Consider the following 8627-nt stretch of genomic DNA (forward strand, 5'->3'; position numbering starts at 1 on the left):
TAAGCTCTAAAGGAGCATGAGACACACTATTTGACTTGGGATAAGGAAGTTGGTGGCTCTTGGCACACTGACAAGCTTCACAAACCGACTCACTATTTTGACTATGTGACAAAGAAAGTTTTTCTTTATTGACTACTTGCTTAAATATGATCGATGATGGATGTCCTAATCTTTGATGCCACCTTGCCAAGGAGGGTTTGATGGCGGAATAAACTTGACGACTCTTGCGACTAAGTGCTCCGGATGTGATGGGGTAGAGCCCTCCAATGCATCTACCGTGATGCAGAAGTTCCCTCGTTGCCCGGTCCTTTATAAAAAAGTAACAAGGGTGAGTTTCAAAGAAGACATTATTATCAGTGGCTAGACGAGACATAGATGAAAGGTTCTTATCAGCTTGTGGAACATTAAGGACGTCTTTAAGGACTAGATCATGTTTGAGATTAGGGGAATTAATAAAAGCTTGTCCAATGTGACAAATATCCATACCTCCACCACTTGCCGCGGTGTGAATCTGATCGTTGCCGTGGTATCTCTCATGGAGCGCAAGTTGCTCTAACTCGCTGGTGACATGATCTGTTGCACCCAAGTCCACGTACCAAACGCCATCTCCTCCTCCTCCTTCACGGATGGCTGCAGCAACATGACGAACGTCGGGGACGAAGTCTTCGTCATACCTGTGCCAACAGTCCATGACCTCATGGCCTGAATTCTTGCACAGCTAACAGCGAGGGCGGCGATTTGAGGAAGCGCAACGGCTATTGTTGTTGTTGAAGCCGCCACCTCCCGTGTTGTTGTTGAAGCTGCCGCCTCCTGAGTTGCTGCCACCACCAGAACGAGCGCCCTCGCCCTGGTAGTTGTCGCGGCAACGACCGCCGCCATTGGCGTTGCGACTCTGTCCCTGGTGACCGCGCCCATGAGCCGCCGAGTTGACGGAGGACTGTCTGATGTTAGTGCCGTGAAGGAGAGCAAGGCGAGCATCAAAGCTCAAGAGCTGGCTGTACAGCTCCTGAACCGAGACTGGCTCGACCCTAGCAGATAGGACAGACACAACTGGATTGTAATCCAGATCGAGACCAACCATGATCTTGGAGACGATCTCGGGATCGGGAAGAGGGACTCCGGTGCAGCATGCGACTTCATCTGTAAGAGTTTTGATTTTGCAAGATATTCTGCCATGGACATGTTACCTTTTTTTAGGTTTGTGAGCTCGATGCAGGTGTTGATGGCCTGACTTTGGCTCTAGGCGGCGAACATGGCGTTGATGGCGCTCCATACTTCGGCCGGCGTCTGGAGTGTGGCAACTTGGGCAAGGATATCACGGGACAAAGATCCCATCAGATACCCATGGAGTTGTTGCTGTTGTGCGTACTAGAGGGTTCGGGCGAAGTTGGCGATCTGTTCTTCTTTGCCATCTTTGGTGATGGTGAGGGTGGCCGGTGATTCCGGACTCTTCCCATCGAGGTGGTGCTCCATCTGTGCGCCTCTGATTTGCGGGAGCACGACGGCCTTTCATAAGAGGAAGTTTCCCCTCGTTAGCTTCTCCTGTGGTGGCAGTCCGAGAGGAACAAAGCTGCTGCTGAATGATGATGCGAAGGTGGAGGACATGGAGGTGGAAAGCGCGCTCATGGTGGAAGATAGGGCTGCGGAGGAAGACATGATGTCGACCGCGGGAAGGTAGGTAGATGCGATCTTCGATCTAAGAGGAAGATGCTCTGATACCATGTAAATTGGGTTGGAAGCGTTGAACCCTTTGGTATCGGGCCGCATGTTTATATATTGGCAATGCCTTGGAGTACAAGTAGAGATCAGAGATCGATCTCTAGGAGTTTGGTACAGGAGGGAGAACGAGAAAGAGAGAGAAAAGGAGATAGAGATAGTTTACAATTTGAATGAAATATCTCTATCCTAATACGTATTCTAACAACATGTGCTCAGGCACGAAGTTTCAGCAACCCGGGGAGATTAAGATGTGTGTAAACTACTCATGGCTGCAGATGCATTGCTGCTGATTGTTTTTTTTTGCGAGATCATTTTTTCTGCCGATTGTTCGTTGCCGCAGAAGACTAATATGAAAATATATTAGTGTGCCACTGAAGAACATACAACATTACATCTCTTTAGCAAGATCACCATTGTATCACATATATTATTTTTACTGCACGACACTTGGAAACGTGTTTTCCCTTCTACTCCCTTCGTTACTAAATATAAGTCTCTGTAGAGATTTTATTATGACCCTTCTTGCCGTCCACATGACCAAGAGTGGTAGCCACCATCACCACCATGGAGCCTGCCGGAGAGCCATCCATGTGGACCACCATCTAAAGCCGCCGCTTCGGCATCCATGTCCGAGAAACCGCTAATGATCCTCAACCCAGCATTCCAACCACGGTAGAAAGAGTGAAAGGGGCCTTCTTTCACTCCTAGCCCGGTATCAGTCCAGAGCCCGGGTCAACACCTCCACCGTAGGAGGCGTTCGTGCCTGCATCCCCAGCCAGTCCCGATGGACCGGGGAGGACACGACCCCGAGACTAACAACGGCCGTCGCTCAGCAAGCTCGTGCAATGTCATGCCCGTTCCCATGTCCGGGAAAGGACTAGGAAGGGTTGCACTTCAGAGCCATGCAAATGGGTTACCATTGCTCATCTCGTGCTCTGTAGGATTTTCATCGAATGCCTGACTTGTGAGAGTGCAAAGGACAAAAGCAAGTTTTCTCACTGTTGCTATTTATTTTAGCAAATATCCTATTAAAGTTGTATCGATTGTTCGGCAAAGCTATGATATGTAGAAGGCAGCTAAGAATGTCAACTTCTTTTTTTGACGGAACCTCGTCAGAGGGCGGGGAGCTCCCGCGTTGCATTATAGAAGAAAAAATTGATATAGTCAATAGGGAAACTGAAAAAAACCAAACAAGCACGATTAATTAAGAAAAACCGATCAAAACCACATACGACACACTACTAGCTAGAATGTCAACTTCTCATTCTTAAGAACTGGTTTGTTCACATATTACTGTTTATTGATGTTGTATAGCAGTTACATTTCCATGTGAAGTATGCCAATAGAGTGTATAGCAAAAAACTACCATGTTACGAGCTAGGGTTATGGAAAACTAACACTTATTTTAATTTTCCAAAATACTACCACTATATTGGTTCGTTGTTTCGAAAACTACCATGTCGTACTGATGACTATGTTGGTTAACTTTAAATGTTATTGTGATAGCTCGGGTCCACTCGCCAGGTTGACCGTTAGGTTGACCATTGATAGGGTTATGACAGGTGGGGCCCAAATATTTTTTGAAATGCAATCGGGTCCATTCAATAAAAACTAAAAGCATGCAGGTCCCTGAAAAAATATAAAAAGCAATTGGGTCCCCGAAAAATAAAAAACAAGCAATTGGGTCCTTGGCGGCGAGCTCGTCGCCGTAGCTGGCGAAGGGACCTTTTTTCGCGAATACGCTTGAGTGCGTATCTTTTCATTGATAGGTAGAAAGAGTGAGTACAAGAGAAGGGGGGGGGGGCTCGGTGTCTAGCACGCAGGTAAGACAAGGGGAGCAGTGGTGACGGGCTGCTCAGCCCGGATACACGGCTAAGAACCTATGCCAGCAATGCATTTAGACTGTGTGCTCCAGCCCTAGCCCAAGAGCGGGCTTCGTCCTGGATAAGCTCAAGGAGCCGGGAGACGGAGGGGGACTCGCCGTCGAAAATGCAGTGGTTGCGCTGCTTCTAGATGGACCAGCCGTCAGGGTTGCTAGGGTGGCCAATACCTTGCGTTGCCCTATGGGGGAGCTCGTGATCATTGAAGTGCACCACTAGAGGAACTCTACGGAGCCGGAGGGAGGGGGTACGGTGGCGCGCACCCATGCCAAAACATCGTGCCAAATCTGCCTGGAGAAGGGGCAGTCAATGATTATATGTTGCATGGTCTCGACATCCTGGTCGCACAAAACACATCTGTCGTTGTGAGGGAGACCGTGGTGAGCCAACCTGGTGGCAGTCCAACAGCGGTCAAGGTCAGCCAGCCAGGTGAACATCTTGACACGCAGGGGAGCCCAATGTTGGGGATCGTTGCAGAAATTAATTTTTTTTCTACGCATCACCAAGATCAATCTATGGAGTAACTAGCAACGAGAGAGAGGGGAGTGCATCTTCATACCCTTGAAGATCGTGAGTCGGAAGCGTTGCAAGAACATGGATGAAGGAATCGTACTTGAAGCGATTCAGATCGCGGTGGACTCCGATCTAAGCGCCGAACAACGACACCTCCGCGTTCAACACACGTGCAGCCCGGTGACGTCTCCCGCGCCTTGATCCAGCAAGGAAGAGGGATAGGTTGAGGAAGAGGGCTCCAGCAGCAGCACGACGGCGTGGTGGTGATGGAGTGGCAGTTCTCTGGCAGGGCTTCGCCAAGCTCTTGCGGAGGAGGAGAGGTGTTGGGGAGGGGAGGGGCTGCGCCTTGGATGTAGTGTTGTAGCCCTCCCCTCGCCCCTCTATTTATAGGGAGAAGAGGGAAGGGGGCCGGACCCCTTTAGATGAGATCTAGAGGGGGGGAGGGGGGCGGCAGCCAAGGGGAGGGGGCTTGCCCCCCAAGCAAGGGGGGCGCCCCCTTTAGGGTTCCCCCCCAATCCAACGCGCATGGGCCCAAGGGGGGGTGGCACCCAGCCCTCCAAGGGGCTGGTTCCCTTCCCTCTACAACCCATGTGGCCCTCCGGGACAGGTGACCCCTCCCGGTGGACCCCTGAAACCCCTCCGGTGGCCCCGGTACAATACCGGTATGCCCCCGAATATTTCCGGTGACCGTATGACAACTTCCCATATATAAATCTTCACCTCCGGACCGTTCCGGAACTCCTCGTGATATATGGGATCTCATCCGAGACTCCGAAGAACATTCGGTAATCACATACAAATCTTCCTAATAACCCTAGCATCATCGAACCTTATGTGTGTAGACCCTACGGGTTCGGGAATCACGCAGACATGACCGAGACAGCTTTCCGGCCAATAACCAACAACGGGATCTGGATACCCATGTTGGCTCCCACATGTTTCACGATGATCTTATCGGATGAACTACAATGTCGAGGATTCAAGCAATCCTGTATATAATTCCCTTTGTCAATCGGTACGTTACTTGCCCGAGATTCGATCGTCGGTATCCCAATACCTCCTTCAATCTCGTTACCGGCAAGTCACGTTACTCGATCCGCAATGCATGATCCCGTGACCAACCACTTGGTCACTTTGAGCTCATTATGATGATGCATTACCGAGTGGGCCCAGAGATACCTCTACGTCATATGGAGTGACAAATCCCAGTCTCGATTCGTGCCAACCCAACAGACACTTTCGGAGATTCATGTAGAGCACCTTTATAGTCACCCAGTTACGTTGTGACGTTTGGTACACCCAAAGCACTCCTACGGTATCCGGGAGTTACACAATCTCATGGTCGAAGGAAATGATACTTAACATTAGAAAAGCTCTAGCAAACGAACTACACGATCTTGTGCTATGCTTAGGATTGGGTCTTGTCCATCACATCATTCTCCTAATGATGTGATCCCATTATCTATGACATCCAATGTCCATAGTCAGGAAACCATGACCATCTGTTGATCAACGAGCTAGTCAACTAGAGGCTCACTAGGGACATGGTGTGCTCTATGTATTCACACATGTATTACGGTTTTCGATCAATACAATTATAGCATGAACAATAGACAATTATCATGAACAAGGGAATATAATAATAACCATTTTATTATTGCCTCTAGGGCATATTTCCAACAGTCTCCCACTTGCACTAGAGTCAATAATCTAGTTACATTATGATGAATCGAACACCCATAGAGTTCTGGTGTTGATCATGTTTTGCTCGCGGAAGAGGTTTAGTCAACGGATCTACGACATTCAGATCCGTATGCACTTTACAAATATCTATATCTCCATCTTGAACTTTTTCACGAATGGAGTTGAAGCGACGCTTGATGTGTCTGGTCTTCTTGTGAAACCTTAGCTCCTTGGCAAGGGCAATAGCTCCAGTGTTGTCACAGAAGAGAGTCATCGGGCCCGACGCATTGGGAATAACTCCTAGGTCGGTAATGAACTCCTTTATCCAGATTGCTTCATGTGCTGCCTCCGAGGCTGCCATGTACTCCGCTTCAGATGTAGATCCCGCCACAATGCCTTGCTTGCAACTGCACCAGCTTACTGCCCACCATTCAAAATGTACACGTATCCGGTTTGTGACTTGGAGTCATCCAGATCTGTGTCGAAGCTAGCATCAACGTAACCCTTTACGACGAGCTCTTCGTCACCTTCATAAACGAGAAACATATCCTTAGTCCTTTTCAGGTACTTCAGGATATTCTTGACCGCTGTCCAGTGTTCCATGTCGGGATTACTTTAGTACCTTCCTACCAAACTTACGGCAAGGTTTACATATGGTCTGGTACACAACATGGCATACATAATAGACCCTATGGCTGAGGCAAAGGGGATGACACTCATCTTTTCTCTATCTTCTGCCGTGGTCGGGCTTTGAGCTGAGCTCAATTTCACACCTTGCAATACAGGCAAGAACCCTTTCTTGGACTGATCCATATTGAACTTCTTCAATATCTTATCAAGGTATGTGCTTTGTGAAAGACCTATGAGGCGTCTTGATATATCTCTATAGATCTTGATGCCTAATATGTAAGCAGCTTCTCCAAGGTCCTTCATTGAAAAACACTTATTCAAGTAGGCCTTTATGCTCTCCAAGAGTTCTATATCATTTCCCATCAACATTATGTCATCTACATATAATATGAGAAATGCTACAGAGCTCCCACTCACTTTCTTGTAAACGCAGGCTTCTCCATAAGTCTGCATAAACCCAAACGCTTTGATCATTTCGTCAAAGCGAATATTCCAACTCCGAGATGCTTGCACCAGCCCATAGATGGAGCGCTGGAGCTTGCATACCTTGTTAGCATTCTTAGGATCGACAAAACCTTCCGGCTGCATCATATACAATTCTTCCTTAAGAAAGCCGTTAAGGAATGTCGTTTTGACATCCATTTGCCATATCTCATAATCGTAGAATGCGGCAATTGCTAACATGATTCGGACAGACTTAAGCTTCGCTACGGGTGAGAAGGTCTCATTATAGTCAACCCCTTGAACTTGTCGATAACCCTTAGCACAAGTCGAGCTTTATAGATGGTAACATTACCATCCGTATCCGTCTTCTTCTTAAAGATCCATTTATTTTCTATCGCTCGCCGATCATCGGGCAAGTCTGTAAAAGTCCATACTTTGTTTTCATACATGGATCCTATCTCGGATTGCATGGCTTCAAGCCATTTGTTGGAATCTGGGCCCGCCATCGCTTCTTCACAGTTCGAAGGTTCACCGTTGTCTAACAACATGATTTCCAGGACGGGGTTGCCATACCATTCTAGTGTGGAACGTGTCCTCGTGGACCTACGAAGTTCAGTAGTAACTTGATCGAAGTACCTTGATCATCATCATTAACCTCTTCTCTAGCCGGTGCAGGCACCACAGAAACATCTTCCTGAGCTGCGCTACTTTCCGCTTCAAGAGGCAGTACTTCATCAAGTTCTACTTTCCTCCCACTTACTTCTTTCGAGAGAAACTCTTTCTCCAGAAAGGACTGATACGTCTCCAACGTATCTATAATTTTTGATTGCTCCATGCTACTTTATCTACTGTTTTGGACTATATTGGGCTTTATTTTCCACTTCTATATTATTTTTGGGACTAACCTATTAACCGGAGGCCCAACCCAGAATTGCTGTTTTTTTGCCTATTTCAGTATTTCGAAGAAACGGAATATCAAACGGAGTCCAAACGGAATAAAACCTTTGGGAACGTGATTCTCTCACCGAACGTCATCCAGGAGACTTGGACCCTACTCCAAGAAGTTCCAGAGGCGGTCACGAGGGTGGAGGGCGCGCCCCCTACCTCGTGGGCCCCCTGTTGCTCCACCGACGTACTCCTTCCTCCTATATATACCTATGTATCCCCAAACGATCAGAACAGGAGCCAAAAACCTAATTCCACCGCCGCAACCTTCTGTATCCACGAGATCCCATCTTGGGGCCTGTTCCGGAGCTCCGCCGGAGGGGGCATCCACCACGGAGGGCTTCTACATCAACACGATAGCCCCGCCGATGAAGTGTGAGTAGTTTACTTCAGACCTTCGGGTCCATAGCTAGTAGCTAGATGGCTTCTTCTCTCTTTTTGGATCTCAATACAATGTTCTCCCCCTCTCTCGTGGAGATCTATTTGATGTAATCTTCTTTTTGCGGTGTGTTTGTTGAGACTGATGAATTGTGGGTTTATGATCCAACTTATCTATGGAAAATATTTGAATCTTCTCTGAATTTTTTTATGCATGATTGAGTTATCTTTGCAAGTCTCTTCGAATTATCCTTTTTGGTTTGGCCAACTAGATTGGTAGTTCTTGCAGTGGGAGAAGTGCTTATCTTTGGGTTCAATCTTGCGGTGTTCTTACTCAGTGACAGAAAGGGTTGCAAGACACGTATTGTATTGTTGCCATCGGGGATAACAAGATGTTTTTTTATCATATTGCATGAATTTATCTCTCTACATCAT

The sequence above is a fragment of the Triticum aestivum genome, chromosome 3B (assembly GCF_018294505.1).
Source record: "Triticum aestivum cultivar Chinese Spring chromosome 3B, IWGSC CS RefSeq v2.1, whole genome shotgun sequence".
Lineage (NCBI taxonomy): Eukaryota > Viridiplantae > Streptophyta > Magnoliopsida > Poales > Poaceae > Triticum > Triticum aestivum.